Source organism: Euprymna scolopes, chromosome 5, assembly GCF_053919585.1.
Source record: "Euprymna scolopes isolate OS-2025 chromosome 5, ASM5391958v1, whole genome shotgun sequence".
NCBI lineage: Eukaryota > Metazoa > Mollusca > Cephalopoda > Sepiida > Sepiolidae > Euprymna > Euprymna scolopes.
In genome coordinates, this window is record NC_136486.1 from 78,705,042 (window position 1) to 78,730,783 (window position 25,742).

The window sequence follows — 25,742 nt, forward strand, 5'->3', positions numbered from 1 at the left end:
TTCTTAATTAATATAAAATTATTTCATATATGTGTTGAACAAAACATTCATTAATTAATATAAAATTATTTCATATGTGAGTTGACCAAAACATTCATTAATTAATATAAAATTATTTCATATATGTGTTGAACAAAAGATGCATTAATTAATATAAAATTATTTCATATGTGTGTTGAACAAAACATTCATTAATTAATATAAAATGATTTCATATGTGTGTTGAACAAAACATTCCTTAATTAATATAAAATTATTTCATATGTGTGTTGTACAAAACATTTCTTGATTAATATAAAATTATTTCATATGTGTGTTGAACAAAACATTTTTAATTAATATAAAATTATTTCATATGTGTGTTGAACAAAACATTCATTAATTAATATAAAATGATTTCATATGTGTGTTGAACAAAACATTCATTAATTAATATAAAATTATTTCATATGTGTGTTAAACAAAAGATGCATTAATTAATATAAAATTATTTCATATGTGTGTTGAACAAAACATTCATTAATTAATAGTAAATTATTTCATATGTGTGTTGACCAAAACATTAATTAATTAATATAAAATGATTTCATATATGTGTTGAACAAAACATTCATTAATTAATATAAAATGATTTCATATGTGTGTTGAACAAAACATTTCTTAATTAATATAAGATAATTTCATATGTGTGTTGAACAAAACATTTCTTAATTAATAGAAAATTATTTCATATGTGTGTTGAACAAAAATTCATTAATGAATATAAAATTATTTCATATGTGTGTTGAACAAAACATTTCTTACTTAATATAAAATTATTTCATATGTGTGTTGAACAAAACATTTCTTAATTAATATAAAATGATTTCATATGTGTGTTGAACAAAACATTTCTTAATTAATATAAAATGATTTCATATGTGTGTTGAACAAAACATTCATTAATTAATATAAAATTATTTCATATATGTGTTGAACAAAACATTTCTTAATTAATATAAAATGATTTCATATGTGTGTTGAACAAAACATTTCTTAATTAATATAAAATGATTTCATATGTGTGTTGAACAAAACATTTATTAATTAATATAAAACAATTTCATATGTGTGTTGTACAAAACATTCATTAATTAATATAAAATTATTTCATATATGTGTTGAACAAAACATTTCTTAATTAATATAAAAGGATTTAATATGTGTGTTGAACAAAACATTTCTTAATTAATATAAAATGATTTCATATGTGTGTTGAACAAAACATTTATTAATTAATATAAAAGTAGTTCATATGTGTGTTGTACAAAACATTCATTAATTAATATAAAATGATTTCATATATGTGTTGAACAAAACATTTCTTAATTAATATAAAATGATTTCATATGTGTGTTGAACAAAACATTTCTTAATTAATATAAAATTATTTCATATGTGTGTTGAACAAAACATTCATTAATTAATATAAAATTATTTCATATGTGTGTTGAACAAAACATTTCTAAATTAATATAAAATGATTTCATATGTGTGTTGAACAAAACATTTCTTAATTAATATAAAATGATTTCATATGTGTGTTGAACAAAACATTTCTTTATTAATATAAAATGATTTCATATGTGTGTTGTACAAAAAATTCATTAATTAATATAAAATGATTTCATATGTGTGTTGAACAAAACATTCATTAATTAATATAAAATTATTTCATATATGTGTTGTACAAACCATTTATTAATTAATATAAAATGATTTCATATGTGTGTTGAACAAAACATTTATTAATTAATATAAAATTATTTCATATGTGTGTTGAACAAAACATTCATTAATTAATATAAAATGATTTCATATGTGTGTTGAGCAAAACATTTATTAATTAATATAAAATTAGTTCATATGTGTGTTGTACAAAACATTCATTCATTAATATAAAATGATATCATATGTGTGTTGAACAAAACATTTCTTAATTAATATAAAATGATTTCATATGTGTGTTGAACAAAACATTTCTTAATTAATATAAAATTATTTCATATGTGTGTTGAACAAAACATTCATTAATTAATATAAAATTATTTCATATGTGTGTTGAACAAAACATTTCTAAATTAATATAAAATGATTTCATATGTGTGTTGAACAAAACATTTCTTAATTAATATAAAATGATTTCATATGTGTGTTGAACAAAACATTTCTTAATTAATATAAAAGGATTTCATATGTGTGTTGAACAAAACATTTCTTAATTTATAAAAAGTGATTTCATATGTGTGTTGAACAAAACATTTCTTTATTAATATAAAATTATATCATATGTGTGTTGTACAAAAAATTCAATTATTAATATAAAATGATTTCATATGTGTGTTGAACAAAACATTCATTAATTAATATAAAATTATTTCATATATGTGTTGAACAAAACATTTCTTAATTAATATAAAATTATTTCATATGTGTGTTGAACAAAACATTTCTTAATTAATATAAAATGATTTCATATGTGTTGAACAAAACATTTCTTAATTAATATAAAATTATTTCATATATGTGTTGTACAAAACATTTATTAATTAATATAAAAGTATGTAATATATGTGTTGAACAAAACATTTCTTAATTAATATATAATTATTTGATATATGTGTTGTACAAAACATTTATTAATTAATATAAAATTATTTCATATATTTGTTGTACAAAACATTTATTAATTAATATAAAATTGTTTCATATATGTGTTGAACAAAACATTTCTTAATTAATATAAAATTATTTCATATGTGTGTTGAACAAAACATTTATTAAGTAATATAAAATTATTTCATATGTGTGTTGAACAAAACATTTCTTAATTAATATAAAATGATTTCATATGTGTGTTGAACAAAACATTTCTTAATTAATATAAAATTATTTCCTATATGTGTTGAACAAAACATTCATTAATTAATATAAAATTATTTCATATTTGAGTTGACCAAAACATTCATTAATTAATATAAAATTATTTCATATATGTGTTGAACAAGACATTCATTAATTGATATAAAATTAGTTCATGTATGTGTTGTACAAACCATTTATTAATTAATATAAAATGATTTCATATGTGTGTTGAACAAAACATTCATTAATTAATATAAAATTATTTCATATTTGTGTTGCACAAAACATTCATTAATTAATATAAAATTATTTCATATGTGTGTTGAACAAAACATTCATTAATTAATATAAAATTATTTCATATAGGTGTTGAACAACACATTCATTAATTAATATAAAATTATTTCATATATGTGTTGCACAACACATTTATTAATAAATATAAAATTATTTCATATGTGTGTTGAACAAAACATTCATTAATTAATATAAACGTATTTAATATATGTGTTGCACAAAACATTCATTAATTAATATAAAATTATTTCACATATGTGTTGAACAAAACCTTCATTAATTAATATAAAATTATTTCATATATGTGTTGTACAAAACATTTATTAATTAATATAAAATTATTTCATATGTGTGTTGAATAAAACATTCATTAATTAATATAAAATTATTTCATATGTGTGTTGAACAAAACATTCATTTATTTATATATATTTATTTCATATATGTGTTGAACAAAACATTCATTAATTAATATACAATGATTTCATATGTGTGTTGAACAAAACATTTCTTAATTAATATAAAATGATTTCATATGTGTGTTGAACAAAACATTCATTAATTAATATAAAATTATTTCATATGTGTGTTGTACAAAACATTCATTAATTAATATAAAATGATTTCATATATGTGTTGAACAAAACATTTCTTAATTAATATAAAATTATTTCATATGTGTGTTGTACAAAACATTTCTTAATTAATATAAAATGATTTCATATGTGTGTTGAACAAAACATTTCTTAATTAATATAAAATTATTTCATATATGTGTTGAACAAAACATTCATTAATTAATATAAAATTATTTCATATGTGTGTTGAACAAAACATTTCTTAATTTATATCAAATTATTTCATATGTGTGTTGTACAAAACATTTCTTAATTAATATAAAATTATTTCATATGTGTGTTGAACAAAACATTTCTTAATTTATATCAAATTATTTCATATGTGTGTTGTACAAAACATTTCTTAATTAATAAAAAATTATTTCATATGTGTGTTGAACAAAACATTCATTAATTAATAAAAAATTATTTTATATGTGTGTTGAACACAACATTCATTAATTTATATAAAATTATTTCATATGTGTGTTGAACAAAACATTCATTAATTAATATAAGATGATTTAATATATGTGTTGAACAAAACATTCATTAATGAATATAAAATTATTTCATATATGTGTTGTACAAAACACTTCTTAATTAATACAAAATTATTTCATATGTGTGTTGTACAAAACATTTCTTAATTAATATATAATTATTTCATATGTGTTGTGAAAAAAACATTTATTAATTAATATAAAATTATTTCATATGTGTGTTGAACAAAACATTCATTAATTAATATAAAATTATTTCATATGTGTGTTGTACAACACATTCATTAATTAATATAAAATTATTTCATATGTGTGTTGAACAAAACAGTCGTTAATTAATATAAAATTATTTCATATGTGTGTTGAACAAAACATTCATTAATTAATATAAAATTATTTCATATGTGTGTTGTACAAAACATTTATTAATTAATATAAAATTATTTCATATGTGTGTTGAACAAAACATTAATTAATTAATATAAAATTATTTCATATGTGTGTTGAACAAAACATTCATTAATTAATATAAAATGATTTCATATGTGTGTTGAACAAAACATTCGTTAATTAATATAAAATTATTTCATATGTGTGTTGAACAAAACATTCATTAATTAATATAAAATGATTTCATATGTTTGTTGAACAAAACATACAATTATTAATATAAAATGATTTCATATATGTGTTGAACAAAGCATTCATCAATTAATATAAAATGATTTCATATGTGTGTTGAACAAAACATTTCTTAATTAATATAAAATGATTTCATATGTGTGTTGAACAAACCCTTTCTTAATTAATATAAAATGATTTCATATGTGTGTTTAACATAACATTTCTTAATTAATATAAAATTATTTCATATGTGTGTTGTACAAAACATTTATTAATTAATATAAAATTATATCATATGTGTGTTGTACAAAAAATTCAATTATTAATATAAAATGATTTCATATGTGTGTTGAACAAAACATTCATTAATTAATATAAAATTATTTCATATATGTGTTGAACAAAACATTTCTTAATTAATATAAAATTATTTCATATGTGTGTTGAACAAAACATTTCTTAATTAATATAAAATGATTTCATATGTGTTGAACAAAACATTTCTTAATTAATATAAAATTATTTCATATATGTGTTGTACAAAACATTTATTAATTAATATAAAAGTATGTAATATATGTGTTGAACAAAACATTTCTTAATTAATATATAATTATTTGATATATGTGTTGTACAAAACATTTATTAATTAATATAAAATTATTTCATATATTTGTTGTACAAAACATTTATTAATTAATATAAAATTGTTTCATATATGTGTTGAACAAAACATTTCTTAATTAATATAAAATTATTTCATATGTGTGTTGAACAAAACATTTATTAAGTAATATAAAATTATTTCATATGTGTGTTGAACAAAACATTTCTTAATTAATATAAAATGATTTCATATGTGTGTTGAACAAAACATTTCTTAATTAATATAAAATTATTTCCTATATGTGTTGAACAAAACATTCATTAATTAATATAAAATTATTTCATATTTGAGTTGACCAAAACATTCATTAATTAATATAAAATTATTTCATATATGTGTTGAACAAGACATTCATTAATTGATATAAAATTAGTTCATGTATGTGTTGTACAAACCATTTATTAATTAATATAAAATGATTTCATATGTGTGTTGAACAAAACATTCATTAATTAATATAAAATTATTTCATATTTGTGTTGCACAAAACATTCATTAATTAATATAAAATTATTTCATATGTGTGTTGAACAAAACATTCATTAATTAATATAAAATTATTTCATATAGGTGTTGAACAACACATTCATTAATTAATATAAAATTATTTCATATATGTGTTGCACAACACATTTATTAATAAATATAAAATTATTTCATATGTGTGTTGAACAAAACATTCATTAATTAATATAAACGTATTTAATATATGTGTTGCACAAAACATTCATTAATTAATATAAAATTATTTCACATATGTGTTGAACAAAACCTTCATTAATTAATATAAAATTATTTCATATATGTGTTGTACAAAACATTTATTAATTAATATAAAATTATTTCATATGTGTGTTGAATAAAACATTCATTAATTAATATAAAATTATTTCATATGTGTGTTGAACAAAACATTCATTTATTTATATATATTTATTTCATATATGTGTTGAACAAAACATTCATTAATTAATATACAATGATTTCATATGTGTGTTGAACAAAACATTTCTTAATTAATATAAAATGATTTCATATGTGTGTTGAACAAAACATTCATTAATTAATATAAAATTATTTCATATGTGTGTTGTACAAAACATTCATTAATTAATATAAAATGATTTCATATATGTGTTGAACAAAACATTTCTTAATTAATATAAAATTATTTCATATGTGTGTTGTACAAAACATTTCTTAATTAATATAAAATGATTTCATATGTGTGTTGAACAAAACATTTCTTAATTAATATAAAATTATTTCATATATGTGTTGAACAAAACATTCATTAATTAATATAAAATTATTTCATATGTGTGTTGAACAAAACATTTCTTAATTTATATCAAATTATTTCATATGTGTGTTGTACAAAACATTTCTTAATTAATATAAAATTATTTCATATGTGTGTTGAACAAAACATTTCTTAATTTATATCAAATTATTTCATATGTGTGTTGTACAAAACATTTCTTAATTAATAAAAAATTATTTCATATGTGTGTTGAACAAAACATTCATTAATTAATAAAAAATTATTTTATATGTGTGTTGAACACAACATTCATTAATTTATATAAAATTATTTCATATGTGTGTTGAACAAAACATTCATTAATTAATATAAGATGATTTAATATATGTGTTGAACAAAACATTCATTAATGAATATAAAATTATTTCATATATGTGTTGTACAAAACACTTCTTAATTAATACAAAATTATTTCATATGTGTGTTGTACAAAACATTTCTTAATTAATATATAATTATTTCATATGTGTTGTGAAAAAAACATTTATTAATTAATATAAAATTATTTCATATGTGTGTTGAACAAAACATTCATTAATTAATATAAAATTATTTCATATGTGTGTTGTACAACACATTCATTAATTAATATAAAATTATTTCATATGTGTGTTGAACAAAACAGTCGTTAATTAATATAAAATTATTTCATATGTGTGTTGAACAAAACATTCATTAATTAATATAAAATTATTTCATATGTGTGTTGTACAAAACATTTATTAATTAATATAAAATTATTTCATATGTGTGTTGAACAAAACATTAATTAATTAATATAAAATTATTTCATATGTGTGTTGAACAAAACATTCATTAATTAATATAAAATGATTTCATATGTGTGTTGAACAAAACATTCGTTAATTAATATAAAATTATTTCATATGTGTGTTGAACAAAACATTCATTAATTAATATAAAATGATTTCATATGTTTGTTGAACAAAACATACAATTATTAATATAAAATGATTTCATATATGTGTTGAACAAAGCATTCATCAATTAATATAAAATGATTTCATATGTGTGTTGAACAAAACATTTCTTAATTAATATAAAATGATTTCATATGTGTGTTGAACAAACCCTTTCTTAATTAATATAAAATGATTTCATATGTGTGTTTAACATAACATTTCTTAATTAATATAAAATTATTTCCTATGTGTGTTGAACAAAACATTTCTTAATTAATATAAAATTATTTCATATGTGTGTTCAACAAAAAGTCATTAATGAATATAAAATTATTTCATATGTGTGTTGAACAAAACAGTTCTTAATAATTATAAAATTATTTAATATGTGTGTTGAACAAAACATTTCTTAATTAATATAAAAAGATTTCATATGTGTGTTGAACAAAACATTTCTTAATTAATATAATATTGTTTCATATGTGTGTTCAACAACACATTTATTAATTAATACATAATTATTTCATATGTGTGTTGAACAAAACATTCATGAATTAATACAAAATTATTTCATATATGTGTGGTACAAAACATTTCTTAATTAATACAAAATTATTTCATATGTGTGTTGAACAAAACATTCATAAATTAATATAAAATCCTTTCATATATGTGTTGAACAAAACATTTCTTAATTAATATAAAATGATTTCATATATGTGTTGAACAACACATTTCTGAATAAATATATAATTATTTCATATGTGTGTTTAACAAAACATATCTTAATTAATATAAAATTATTTCATATATGTGTTGAACAAAACATTCATTAATTAATATAAAATGATTTCATATATGTGTTGAACAAAACATTTCTTAATTAATATATAATTATTTGATATATGTGTTGTACAAAACATTTATTAATTAATATAAAATTATTTCATATATGTGTTGTACAAAACATTTATTAATTAATATAAAATTATTTAATATATGTGTTGAACAAAACATTTCTTAATTAATATAAAATTATTTCATATGTGTGTTGAACAAAACATTTATTAATTAATATAAAATGATTTCATATGTGTGTTGAACAAAACATTTCTTAATTAATATAAAATGATTTTATATACTTGTTGAACAAAACATTAATTAATTAATATAAAATTATTTCATATGTGTGTTGAACAAAACATTCATTAATTAATATAAAATTATTTCATATGTGTGTTGAACAAAACATTCATTAATTAATATAAAATTCTTTCATATATGTGTTGAACAACACATTAATTAATTAATATAAAATTATTTCAAATATGTGTTGCACAAAACATTCATTAATAAATATAAAATTATTTCATATGTGTGTTGAACAAAACATTAATTAATTAATATAAAAGTATTTCATATATGTGTTGCACAAAAAATTCATTAATTAATATAAAATTATTTCATATATGTGTTGAACAAAACATTCATTAATTAATATAAAATGTTTTCATATATGTGTTGTACAAAACATTTCTTAATTAATATAAAATTATTTCATATGTGTGTTGAACAAAACATTCATTAATTAATATAAAATGATTTCATATATGTGTTGAACAAAACATTTCTTAATTAATATAAAATTATTTCATATGTGTGTTGTACAAAACATTTCTTAATTAATATAAAATTATTTCATATGTGTGTTGAACAAAACATTTCTTAATTAATATAAAATTATTTATGATATGTGTTGAACAAAACATTCATTAATTCATATAAAATTATTTCATATGTGTGTTGTACAAAACATTCATTAATTAATATAAAATGATTTCATATGTGTGTTGAACAAAACATTCGTTAATTAATATAAAATTATTTCATATGTGTGTTGAACAAAACATTAATTAATAATTATAAAATTATTTCATATGTGTGTTGTACAAAACATTTCTTAATAAATATAAAATTATTTCATATGTGTATTGAACAAAACATTCATTAATTAATATAAAATTACTTCATATGTGTGTTGAACAACACATTCATTAATTAATATAAAATGATTTCATATGTGTGTTGAACAAAACATTCGTTAATTAATATAAAATTATTTCATATGTGTGTTGAACAAAACATTCATTAATTAATATAAAATGATTTCATATGTGTGTTGAACAAAACATTCATTAATTAATATAAAATGATTTCATATGTTTGTTGAACAAAACATTCATTAATTAATATAAAATGATTTCATATATGTGTTTAACAAAACATTCATTAATTAATATAAAATGATTTCATATGTGTGTTGAACAAAACATTTCTTAATTAATATAAAATGATTTCATATGTGTGTTGAACAAACCCTTTCTTAATTAATAGAATATTATTTCATATGTGTGTTTAACATAACATTTCTTAATTAATATAAAATTATTTCCTATGTGTGTTGAACAAAACATTTCTTAATTAATATAAAATTATTTCATATGTGTGTTCAACAAAAAGTCATTAATGAATATAAAATTATTTCATATGTGTGTTGAACAAAACAGTTCTTAATTAATATAAAATTATTTAATATGTGTGTTGAACAAAACATTTCTTAATTAATATAAAAAGATTTCATATGTGTGTTGAACAAAACATTTCTTAATTAATATAAAATTGTTTCATATGTGTGTTCAACAACACATTTATTAATTAATACATAATTATTTCATATGTGTGTTGAACAAAACATTCATGAATTAATACAAAATTATTTCATATATGTGTGGTACAAAACATTTCTTAATTAATACACAATTATTTCATATGTGTGTTGAACAAAACATTCATAAATTAATATAAAATCCTTTCATATATGTGTTGAACAAAACATTTCTTAATTAATATAAAATGATTTCATATATGTGTTGAACAACACATTTCTGAATAAATATATAATTATTTCATATGTGTGTTTAACAAAACATATCTTAATTAATATAAAATTATTTCATATATGTGTTGAACAAAACATTCATTAATTAATATAAAATGATTTCATATATGTGTTGAACAAAACATTTCTTAATTAATATATAATTATTTGATATATGTGTTGTACAAAACATTTATTAATTAATATAAAATTATTTCATATATGTGTTGTACAAAACATTTATTAATTAATATAAAATTATTTCATATATGTGTTGAACAAAACATTTCTTAATTAATATAAAATTATTTCATATGTGTGTTGAACAAAACATTTATTAATTAATATAAAATGATTTCATATGTGTGTTGAACAAAACATTTCTTAATTAATATAAAATGATTTTATATATGTGTTGAACAAAACATTAATTAATTAATATAAAATTATTTCATATGTGTGTTGAACAAAACATCTATTAATTAATATAAAATTATTTCATATGTGTGTTGAACAAAACATTCATTAATTAATATAAAATGATTTCATATGTGTGTTGAACAAAACATTCGTTAATTAATATAAAATTATTTCATATGTGTGTTGAACAAAACATTCATTAATTAATATAAAATGATTTTATATGTGTGTTGAACAAAACATTCATTAATTAATATAAAATGATTTCATATGTTTGTTGAACAAAACATTCATTAATTAATATAAAATGATTTCATATATGTGTTTAACAAAACATTCATTAATTAATATAAAATTATTTCATATGTGTGTTGAACAAAACATTTCTTAATTAATATAAAATGATTTCATATGTGTGTTGAACAAAACATTTCTTAATTAATAGAATATTATATCATATGTGTGTTGAACAAAAATTCATTAATGAATATAAAATTATTTCATATGTGTGTTGAACAAAACTTTTCTTAATTAATATAAAATTATTTCATATGTGTGTTGAACAAAACATTTCTTAATTAATATAAAATTATTTCATATGTGTGTTGAACAAAACATTTCTTAATTAATATAAAATTATTTCATATGTGTGTTGAACAAAACATTTCTTAATTAATATAAAATTATTTCATATATGTGTTTAACAAAACATTTATTAATTATTATAAAATTATTTCATATATGTGTTGAACAAAACATTTAATAATTAATATAAAATTATTTCATATGTGTGTTGAACAAAACATTTCTTAATTAATATAAAATGATTTTATATGTGTGTTGAACAAAACATTTATTTATTAATATAAAATTATTTCATATGTGTGTTGAACAAAACATTTCTTAATTAATATAAAATTATTTCATATGTGTGTTGAACAAAACATTTCTTAATTAATATAAAATTATTTCATATGTGTGTTGAACAAAATATTTCTTAATTAATATAAAATTATTTCATATGTGTGTTGAACAAAACATTCATTAATTAATATACAATTATTTCATATATATGTGGTACAAAACATTTCTTAATTAATACTAAATTATTTCATATATGTGTTGAACAAAGCATTCATTAATTAATATACAATTATTTCATATATGTGTTGTACAAAACATTTCTTAATTAATATAAAATTATTTCATATGTGTGTTGAACAAAACATTCATTAATTTATATAAAATTATTTCATATATGTGTTGAACAAAACATTTCTTAATTAATATAAAATGATTTCATATGTGTGTTGAACAAAACATTTCTTAATTTATATAAAATGATATTATATGTGTGTTGAACAAAACATTTCTTAATTAATATAAAATTATTTCATATATGTGTTGTACAAACAATTTATTAATTACTATAAACTTATTTCATATGTGTGTTGTACAAAACATTCATTAATTAATATAAAATGATTTCATATATGTGTTGTACACAACATTTCTTAATTCATATAAAATTATTTCATATGTGTGTTGAACAAAACATTTCTTAATCAATATAAAATGATTTCATATGTGTGTTGAACAAAACATTCATTAATTAATATAAAATTATTTCATATATGTGTGGTACAAAACATTTCTTAATTAATACAAAATTATTTAATATGTGTGTTGAACAAAACATTCATTAATTAATATAAAATTATTTCATATATGTGTTGTACAAAACATTTCTTAATTAACATAAAATGATTTCATATGTGTGTTGAACAATACATTTCTTAATTAATATAAAATTATTTCATATGTGTGTTGAACAAAACATTCATTAATTAATATAAAATTATTTCATATATGTGTTGAACAAAACATTTCTTCATTAATATAAAATTATTTCATATGTGTGTTGAACAAAACATTTCTTAATTAATATAAAATGATTTCATATGTGTGTTGAACAAAACATTTATTAATTAATATAAAATTATTTCATATGTGTGTTGTACAAAACATTCATTAATTAATATACAATGATTTCATATATGTGTTGAACAAAACATTTCTTAATTAATATAAAATGATTTCATATGTGTGTCGAACAAAACATTTCTTAATTAATATAAAATGATTTCATATGTGTGTTGTACAAAACATTTATTAATAATATAAACTTATTTCATATGTGTGTTGTACAAAACATTAATTAATTAATATAAAATGATTTCATATATGTGTTGTACAAAACATTTCTTAATTAATATAAAATTATTTCATATGTGTGTTGAACAAAACATTTCTTGATTAATATAAAATGATTTCATATGTGTGTTGAACAAAACATTCGTTAATGAATATAAAATTATTTCATATATGTGTGGTACAAAACATTTTTTAATTAATACAAAATTATTTCATATGTGTGTTGAACAAAACATTCATTAATTAATATAAAATTATTTCATATATGTGTTGTACAAAACATTTCTTAATTAATATAAAATGATTTCATATGTGTGTTGAACAAAACATTTCTTAATTAATATAAAATGATTGAATATATGTGTTTAACAACACATTTCTTCATTAATATATAATTATTTCATATGTGTGTTGAACAAAACATTTCTTAATTAATATAAAATTATTTCATATATGTGTTGAACAAAACATTCATTAATTAATATAAAATGATTTCATATATGTGTTGAACAAAACATTTCTTAATTAATATATAATTATTTCATATGTGTGTTGAACAAAACATTTCTTAATTAATATTAAATGATTTCATATGTGTGTAGAACAAAACATTTCTTAATTAATATAAAATTATTTAATATATGTGTTGTACAACACATTTATTAATTAATATAAAAGTATGTAATATATGTGTTGTAACAAAACATTTCTTAATTAATATATAATTATTTGATATATGTGTTGTACAAAACATTTATTAATTAATATAAAATGATATTATATGTGAGTTGAACAAAACATTTCTTAATTAATATAAAATTATTTCATATATGTGTTGTACAAACAATTTATTTATTAATATAAAATTATTTCATATGTGTGTTGAACAAAATATTCATTAATTAATATAAAATTATTTCATATGTGTGTTGCACAAAACATTCATTAATTAATATAAAATTGTTTCATATGTGTGTTGAACAAACCATGCATTAATTAATATAAAATTATTTCATATATGTGTTGAAAGACACATTCATTAATTACTATAAAATTATTTCATATATGTGTTGCACAAAACATTCATTAATAAATATACAATTATTTCATATGTGTGTTGAACAAAACATTAATTAATTAATATAAAAGTATTTCATATATGTGTTGCACAAAACATGCATTAATTTATATAAAATAATTTCATATATGTGTTGTACAAAACATTTCTTAATTAATATAAAATGATTTCATATGTGTGTTGAACAAAACATTTCTTAATTAATATCAAATTATTTCATATGTGTGTTGCACAAAACATTCATTAATTAATATAAAATTGTTTCATATGTGTGTTGAACAAACCATGCATTAATTAATATAAAATTATTTCATATATGTGTTGAACAACACATTCATTAATTACTATAAAATTATTTAATATATGTGTTGCACAAAACATTCATTAATAAATATACAATTATTTCATATGTGTGTTGAACAAAACATTAATTAATTAATATACAAGTATTTCATATATGTGTTGCACAAAACATGCATTAATTTATATAAAATAATTTCATATATGTGTTGTACAAAACATTTCTTAATTAATATAAAATGATTTCATATGTGTGTTGAACAAAACATTTCTTAATTAATATCAAATTATTTCATATGTGTGTTGCACAAAACATTCATTAATTAATATAAAATTGTTTCATATGTGTGTTGAACAAACCATGCATTAATTAATATAAAATTATTTCATATATGTGTTGAACAACACATTCATTAATTACTATAAAATTATTTCATATATGTGTTGCACAAAACATTCATTAATAAATATACAATTATTTCATATGTGTGTTGAACAAAACATTAATTAATTAATATAAAAGTATTTCATATATGTGTTGCACAAAACATGCATTAATTTATATAAAATAATTTCATATATGTGTTGTACAAAACATTTCCTTATTAATATAAAATGATTTCATATGTGTGTTGAACAAAACAGTTCTTAATTAATATAAAATTATTTCATATATGTGTTGAACAAAACATTCATTAATTAATATAAAATTATTTCATATGTGTGTTGTACAAAAAATTAATTAATTAATATAAAATTATTTCACATATGTGTTGTACAACACATTTCTTTATTAATATAAAATTATTTCATATGTGTGTTGAACAAAACATTCATTAATTAATATAAAATTATTTCATATGTGTGTTGAACAAAACATTTCTAAATTAATATAAAATGATTTCATATATGTGTTGAACAAAACATTTCTTAATTAATATAAAATGATTTCATATGTGTGTTGAACAAAACATTTCTTAATTAATATAAAATGATTTCATATATGTGTTGAACAACACATTTCTTAATAAATATATAATTATGTCATATGTGTGTTGAACAAAACATGTATTAATTAATATAAAATTATTTCATATATGTGTTGAACAAAACATTCATAAATTAATATAAAATGATTTCATATATGTGTTGAACAAAACATTTCTTAATTAATATATAATTATTTCATATGTGTGTTGTACAAAACATTTATTAATTAATATAAAAGTATGTAATATATGTGTTGAACAAAACATTTCTTAATTAATATATAATTATTTGATATATGTGTTGTACAAAACATTTATTAATTAATATAAAATTGTTTCGTATGTGTGTTGAACAAAACATTTCTTAATTAATATAAAATTATTTCATATGTGTGATGAACAAAACATTTCTTAATTAATATAAAATGATTTCATATGTGTGTTGAACGAAACATTTCTTAATTAATATCAAATTATTTCATATGTGTGTTGAACAAAACATTTATTAATTAATATAAAATGATTTCATATATGTGTTGAACAAAACATTTCTTAATTAATATAAAATTATTTCATATGTGTGTTGAACAAAACATTTTTTAATTAATATAAAATTATTTCATATGTGTGTTGAACAAAACATTTCTTAATTTATATAAAATGATTTTATATGTGTGTTGAACAAAACATTTCTTAATTAATATAAAATTATTTCATATATGTGTTGTACAAACAATTTATTAATTAATATAAAATTGTTTCATATGTGTGTTGAACAAAACATTCATTAATTAATATAAAATTATTTCATATGTGTGTTGCACAAAACATTCATTAATTAATATAAAATTATTTCATATGTGTGTTGAACAAAACATTCATTAATTAATATAAAATTATTTCATATATGTGTTGAACAACACATTCATTAATTACTATAAAATTATTTCATATATGTGTTGCACAAAACATTCATTAATAAATATAAAATTATTTCATATGTGTGTTGAACAAAACATTAATTAATTAATATAAAAGTATTTCATATATGTGTTGCACAAAACATTCATTAATTAATATAAAATTATTTCATATATGTGTTGTACAAAACATTTCTTAATTAATATAAAATTATTGCATATATGTGTTGAACAAAACATTCATTAATTAATATAAAATGATTTCATATATGTGTTGAACAAAACATTTCTTAATTAATATATAATTATTTCATATGTGTGTTGAACAAAACATTTCTTATTAATATAAAATGATTTCATATATGTGTTGTACAAAACATTTATTAATTAATATAAAAGTATGTAATATATTTGTTGAACAAAACATTTCTTAATTAATATATAATTATTTGATATATGTGTTGTACAAAACATTTATTAATTAATATAAAATTATTTCATATGTGTGTTGAACAAAACATTTCTTAATTAATATAAAATGATTTTATATGTGTGTTGAACAAAACATTTCTTAATTAATATAAAATTATTTCATATGTGTGTTGAACAAAACATTTCTTAATTAATATAAAATTATTTCATATGTGTGTTGAACAAAAAATTTATTAATTAATATAAAATTATTTCATATATGTGTTGCACAAAACATTTCTTAATTAATATAAAATTATTTCATATGTGTGTTGAACAAAACATTCATTAATTAATATAAAATTATTTCATATGTGTGTTGAACAAAACATTTCTTAATTAATATAAAATGATTTTATATGTGTGTTGAACAAAACATTTCTTAATTAATATAAAATTATTTCATATGTGTGTTGAACAAAAAATTTATTAATTAATATAAAATTATTTCATATATGTGTTGCACAAAACATTTCTTAATTAATATAAAATTATTTCATATGTGTGTTGAACAAAACATTCATTAATTAATATAAAATTATTTCATATGTGTGTTGCACAAAACATTCATTAATTAATATAAAATTATTTCATATGTGTGTTGAACAAAACATTCATTAATTAATATAAAATTATTTCATATATGTGTTGAACAACACATTCATTAATTACTATAAAATTATTTCATATATGTGTGGCACAAAACATTCATTAATAAATATAAAATTATTTCATATGTGTGTTGAACAAAACATTAATTAATTAATATAAAATTATTTCATATATGTGTTGCACAAAACATTCATTAATAATTATAAAATAATTTCATATATGTGTTGTACAAAACATTTATTTATTAATATAAAATGATTTCATATGTGTGTTGAACAAAACATTTCTTAATTAATATCAAATTATTTCATATGTGTGTTGTACAAAACATTTCTTAATTAATATAAAATGATTATATATGTGTGTTGAACAAAACAGTTCTTAATTAATACAAAATTATTTCATATATGTGTTGAACAAAACATTCATTAATTAATATAAAATTATTTCATATGTGTGTTGTACAAAAAATTCATTAATTAATATAAAATTATTTCACATATGTGGTGTACAACACATTTCTTAATTAATATAAAATTATTTCATATGTGTGTTGAACAAAACATTCATTAATTAATATAAAATTATTTCATATGTGTGTTGAACAAAACATTTCTTAATTAATATAAAATGATTTCATATGTGTGTTGAACAAGACATTTCTTAATTAATATTAAATTATTTCATATGTGTGTTGAACAAAACATACATTAATTTATATAAAATTATTTCATATGTGTGTTGAACAAAACATTCATTAATTAATATAAAATTATTTCATATATGTGTTGTACACAACATTTCTTAATTAATATAAAATTATTTCATATGTGTGTTGAACAAAACATTTCTTAATCAATATAAAATGATTTCATATGTGTGTTGAACAAAACATTCATAAATTAATATAAATTTATTTCATATATGTGTGGTACAAAACATTTCTTAATTAATACAAAATTATTTTCATATGTGTGTTGAACAAAACATTCATTAATTAATATAAAATTATTTCATATATGTGTTGTACAAAACATTTCTTAATTAACATAAAATGATTTCATATGTGTGTTGAACAAAACATTTCTTAATTAATATAAAATTATTTCATATGTGTGTTGAACAAAACATTCATTAATTAATGTAAAATTATTTCATATATGTGTTGAACAAAACATTTCTTAATTAATATAAAATTATTTCATATGTGTGTTGAACAAAACATTTCTTAATTAATATAAAATGATTTCATATGTGTGTTGAACAAAACATTTATTAATTAATATAAAATTATTTCATATTTGTGTTGTACAAAACATTCATTAATTAATATACAATGATTTCATATATGTGTTGAACAAAACATTTCTTAATTAATATAAAATGATTTCATATGTGTGTTGAACAAACATTTCTTAATTAATATAAAATGGTTTCATATGTGTGTTGAACAAAACATTTATTAATTAATATAAAATGATTTCATATGTGTGTTGTACAAAACATTCATTAATTAATATAAACTTATTTCATATGTGTGTTGTAAAAAACATTCATTAATTAATATAAAATGATTTCATATATGTGTTGTACAAAACATTTCTTAATTAATATAAAATTATTTCATATGTGTGTTGAACAAAACATTTCTTGATTAATATAAAATGATTTCATATGTGTGTTGAACAAAACATTCATTAATTAATATAAAATTATTTCATATATGTGTGGTACAAAACATTTCTTAATTTATACAAAATTATTTCATATGTGTGTTGAACAAAACATTCATTAATTAATATAAAATTATTTCATATATGTGTTGTACAAAACATTTCTTAATTAATATAAAATGATTTCATATGTGTGTTGAACAAAACATTTCTTAATTAATATAAAATGATTTAATATATGTGTTGAACAACACATTTCTTAATTAATATATAATTATTTCATATGTGTGTTGAACAAAACATTTATTAATTAATATAAAATTATTTCATATATGTGTTGAACAAAACATTCATTAATTAATATAAAATGATTTCATATATGTGTTGAACAAAACATTTCTTAATTAATATATAATTATTTCATATGTGTGTTGAACAAAACATTTCTTAATTAATATAAAATTATTTCATATGTGTGTTGAACAAAACATTCATTAATTAATATAAAATTATTTCATATGTGTGTTGAACAAAACATTCATTAATTAATATAAAATGATTTCATATGTTTATTGAACAAAACATTTATTAATAAAAATAAAATGATTTCATATATGTGTTGAACAAAACATTCATTAATTAATATAAAATGATTTCATATGTGTGTTGAACAAAACATTTCTTAATTAATATAAAATTATTACATATGTGTGATGAACAAAACATTTCTTTATTATTATAAAAGTATTTCATATGTGTGTTGAACAAAACATTCATTAATTAATATAAAATTATTTCATATATGTGTGGTACAAAACATTTCTTAATTAATACAAAATTATTTCATATGTGTGTTGAACAAAACATTCATTAATTAATATAAAATTATTTCATATATGTGTTGTACAAAACATTTCTTAATTAATATAAAATGATTTCATATGTGTGTTGAACAAAACATTTCTTAATAATTATAAAATTATTTCATATGTGTGTTGAACAAAACATTCATGAATTAATATAAAATTATTTCATATATGTGTTGAACAAAACATTTCTTAATTAATATAAAATGATTTCATATATGTGTTGAACAAAACATTTCTTAATTAATATATAATGGTTTCATATGTGTGTTGAACAAAACATTTCTTAATTAATATAAAATTATTTCATATATGTGTTGAACAAAACATTTCTTAATTAATATAAAATGATTTCATATATGTGTTGAACAAAACATTTCTTAATTTATATATAATTATTTCATATGTGTGTTGAACAAAACATTTCTTAATTAATATAAAATTATTTCATATATGTGTTGTACAAAACATTTATTAATTAATATAAAAGTATGTAATATATGTGTTGAACAAAACATTTCTTAATTAATATATAATTATTTGATATATGTGTTGTACAAAAAATTTATTAATTAATATAAAATTATTTCATATGTGTGTTGAACAAAACATTTCTTAATTAATATAAAATTATTTCATATGTGTGTTGAACAAGACATTTGTTAATTAATATAAAATGATATTATATGTGTGTTGAACAAAACATTTCTTAATTAATATAAAATTATTTCATACATGTGTTGTACAAACAATTTATTAATTAATATAAAATTATTTCATATGTGTGTTGAACAAAAGATTAATTAATTAATATAAAATTATTTCATATGTGGGTTGCACAAAACATTCATTAATAAATATAAAATTATTTAAAATGTGTGTTGAACAAAACATTCATTAATTAATATTAAATTATTTCATATATGTGTTGAACAACACATTCATTTATTACTATAAAATTATTTCATATATGTGTTGCACAAAACATTCATTAATAAATATAACATTATTTCATATTTGTGTTGAACAAAACATTAATTAATTAATATAAAAGTATTTCATATATGTGTTGCACAAAACATTCATTAATTTATATTAAATTATTTCATATATGTGTTGTACAAAACATTTCTTAATTAATATAAAATGATTTCATATGGCTGTTGAACAAAACATTTCTTAATTAATATCAACTTATTTCATATGTGTGTTGTACAAAACATTTCTTAATTAATATAAAATTATTTCACATATGTGTTGTACAACACATTTCTTAATTAATATGAAATTATTTCATATGTGTGTTGAACCAAAACATTCATTAATTAATATAAAATTATTTCTTATGTGTGTTGAACAAAACATTTCTTAATTAATATAAAATGATTTCATATATGTGTTGAACAAAACATTTCTTAATTAATACAAAATGATTCCATATGTGTGTTGAACAAAACATTTCTTAATTAATATAAAATGATTTCATATATGTGTTGAACAACACATTTCTAAATTAATATATAATTATGTCATATGTGTGTTGAACAAAACATTTCTTAATTAATATAAAATTATTTCATATATGTGTTGAACAAAACATTCATTAATTAATATAAAATGATTTCCTATATGTGTTGAACAAAACATTTCTTAATTAATATATGATTATTTCATATGTGTGTTGAACAAAACATTTCTTAATTAATATAAAATGATTTCATATGTGTGTTGAACAAAACATTTCTTTATTAATATAAAATTATTTCATATATGTGTTGTACAAAACATTTAGTAATTAATATAAAAGTATGTAATATATGTGTTGAACAAAAAATTTCTTAATTAATATATAATTTTTTGCTATATGTGTTGTACAAAACATTTATTAATTAATATAAAATTGTTTCGTATGTGTGTTGAACAAAACATTTCTTAATTAATAGAAAATTATTTCATATGTGTGTTGAACAAAACATTTCTTAATTAATATAAAATTATTTCATATGTGTGTTGAACAAAACATTTCTCAATTAATATAAAATTATTTCATATGTGTGTTGAACAAAACATTTATTAATTAATATAAAATTATTTCATATATGTGTTGAACAAAACATTTCTTAATTAATATAAAATTATTTCATATGTGTGTTGAACAAAACATTTCTTAATTTATATAAAATTATTTCATGTGTGTGTTGAACAAAACATTTCTTTATTAATATAAAATGATTTTATATGTGTGTTGAACAAAACATTTCTTAATTAATATAAAATTATTTCATATAGTTGTTGTACAAACAATTTATTAATTATTATAAAATTATTTCATATGTGTGTTGAACAAAACATTCATTAATTAATATAAAATTATTTCATATGTGTGTTGCACAAAAAATTCATTAATTAATATAAAATAATTTCATATGTGTGTTGAACAAAACATTCATTCATTAATATAAAATTGTTTCATATATGTGTTGAACAACACATTCATTTATTACTATAAAATTATTTCATATATGTGTTGCACAAAACATTCATTAATAAATATAACATTATTTCATATGTGTGTTGAACAAAACATTAATTAATTAATATAAAAGTATTTCATATATGTGTTGCACAAAACATTCATTAATTTATATTAAATTATTTCATATATGTGTTGTACAAAACATTTCTTAATTAATATAAAATGATTTCATATGGCTGTTGAACAAAACATTTCTTAATTAATATCAAATTATTTCATATGTGTGTTGTACAAAACATTTCTTAATTAATATAAAATTATTTCACATATGTGTTGTACAACACATTTCTTAATTAATATGAAATTTTTTCATATGTGTGTTGAACCAAAACATTCATTAATTAATATAAAATTATTTCATATGTGTGTTGAACAAAACATTTCTTAATTAATATAAAATGATTTCATATATGTGTTGAACAAAACATTTCTTAATTAATACAAAATGATTTCATATGTGTGTTGAACAAAACATTTCTTAATTAATATAAAATGATTTCATATATGTGTTGTACAAAACATTTAGTAATTAATATAAAAGTATGTAATATATGTGTTGAACAAAAAATTTCTTAATTAATATATAATTTTTTGCTATATGTGTTGTACAAAACATTTATTAATTAATATAAAATTGTTTCGTATGTGTGTTGAACAAAACATTTCTTAATTAATATAAAATTATTTCATATGTGGGTTGAACAAAACATTTCTTAATTAATATAAAATTATTTCATATGTGTGTTGAACAAAACATTTCTCAATTAATATAAAATTATTTCATATGTGTGTTGAACAAAACATTTATTAATTAATATAAAATTATTTCATATATGTGTTGAACAAAACATTTCTTAATTAATATAAAATTATTTCATATGTGTGTTGAACAAAACATTTCTTAATTTATATAAAATTATTTCATATGTGTGTTGAACAAAACATTTCCTTATTAATATAAAATGATTTTATATGTGTGTTGAACAAAACATTTCTTAATTAATATAAAATTATTTCATATAGTTGTTGTACAAACAATTTATTAATTAATATAAAATTATTTCATATGTGTGTTGAACAAAACATTCATTAATTAATATAAAATTATTTCATATGTGTGTTGCACAAAAAATTCATTAATTAATATAAAATAATTTCATATGTGTGTTGAACAAAACATTCATTCATTAATATAAAATTGTTTCATATATGTGTTGAACAACACATTCATTAATTACTATAAAATTATGTCATATATGTGTTGCACAAAACATTCATTAATAAATATAAAATTATTTCATATGTGTGTTGAACAAAACATTAATTAATTAATATAAAAGTATTTCATATATGTGTTGCACAAAACATTCATTAATTAATATAAAATTATTTCATATATGTGTTGTACAAAACATTTCTTTATTAATATAAAATGATTTCATATGTGTGTTGAACAAAACATTTCTTAATTAATATCAAATTATTTCATATGTGTGTTGTACAAAACATTTCTTAATTAATATAAAATGATTTCACATGTGTGTTGAACAAAACAGTTCTTAATTAATACAAAATTATTTCATATATGTGTTGAACAAAACATTCATTAATTAATATAAAATTATTTCATATGTGTGTTGTACAAAAAATTCATTAATTAATATAAAATTATTTCACATATGTGTTGTACAACACATTTCTTAATTAATATAAAATTATTTCATATGTGTGTTGAACAAAACATTTATTAATTTATATAAAATTATTTCATATGTGTGTTGAACAAAACATTCATTAATTAATATAAATTTATTTCATATGTGTGTTGTACAAAACATTCATTAATTAGTATAAAATTATTTCATATGTGTGTTGAACAAAACATTAATTAATTAATATAAAATTATTTCATATGTGTGTTGAACAAAACATTCATTAATTAATATAAAATTATTTCATATGTGTGTTGTACAAAACATTTCTTAATTAATATAAAATTATTTCATATGTGTGTTGAACAAAACACTTATTAATTAATATAAAATTATTTCATATGTGTGTTGAACAAAACATTCATTAATTAATATAAAATGATTTCATATGTGTGTTGAACAAAACATTCGTTAATTAATATAAAATTATTTCATATGTGTGTTGAACAAAACATTCATTAATTAATATAAAATTATTTCATATGTGTGTTGAACAAAACATTTCTTAATTAATATCAAATTATTTCATATGTGTGTTGTACAAAACATTTCTTAATTAATATAAAATGATTTCATATGTGTGTTGAACAAAACAGTTCTCAATTAATACAAAATTATTTCATATATGTGTTGAACAAAACATTCATTAATTAATATAAAATTATTTCATATGTGTGGTGTACAAAAAATTCATTAATTAATATAAAATTATTTCACATATGTGTTGTACAACACATTTCTTAATTAATATAAAATTATTTCATATGTGTGTTGAACAAAACATTCATTAATTAATATAAAATTATTTCATATGTGTGTTGAACAAAACATTTCTTAATTAATATAAAATGATTTCATCTGTGTGTTGAACAAAACATTTCTTAATTAATATAAAATTATTTCATATGTGTGTTGAACAAAACATTCATTAATTTATATGAAATTATTTCATATGTGTGTTGAACAAAACATTCATTAATTAATATAAAATTATTTCATATATGTGTTGTACAAAACATTTCTTAATTAATACAAAATTATTTCATATGTTTGTTGTACAAAACATTTATTAATTAATATATAATTATTTCATATGTGTGGTGAACAAAACATTCATTAATTAATATAAAATTATTTCATATGTGTGTTGAACA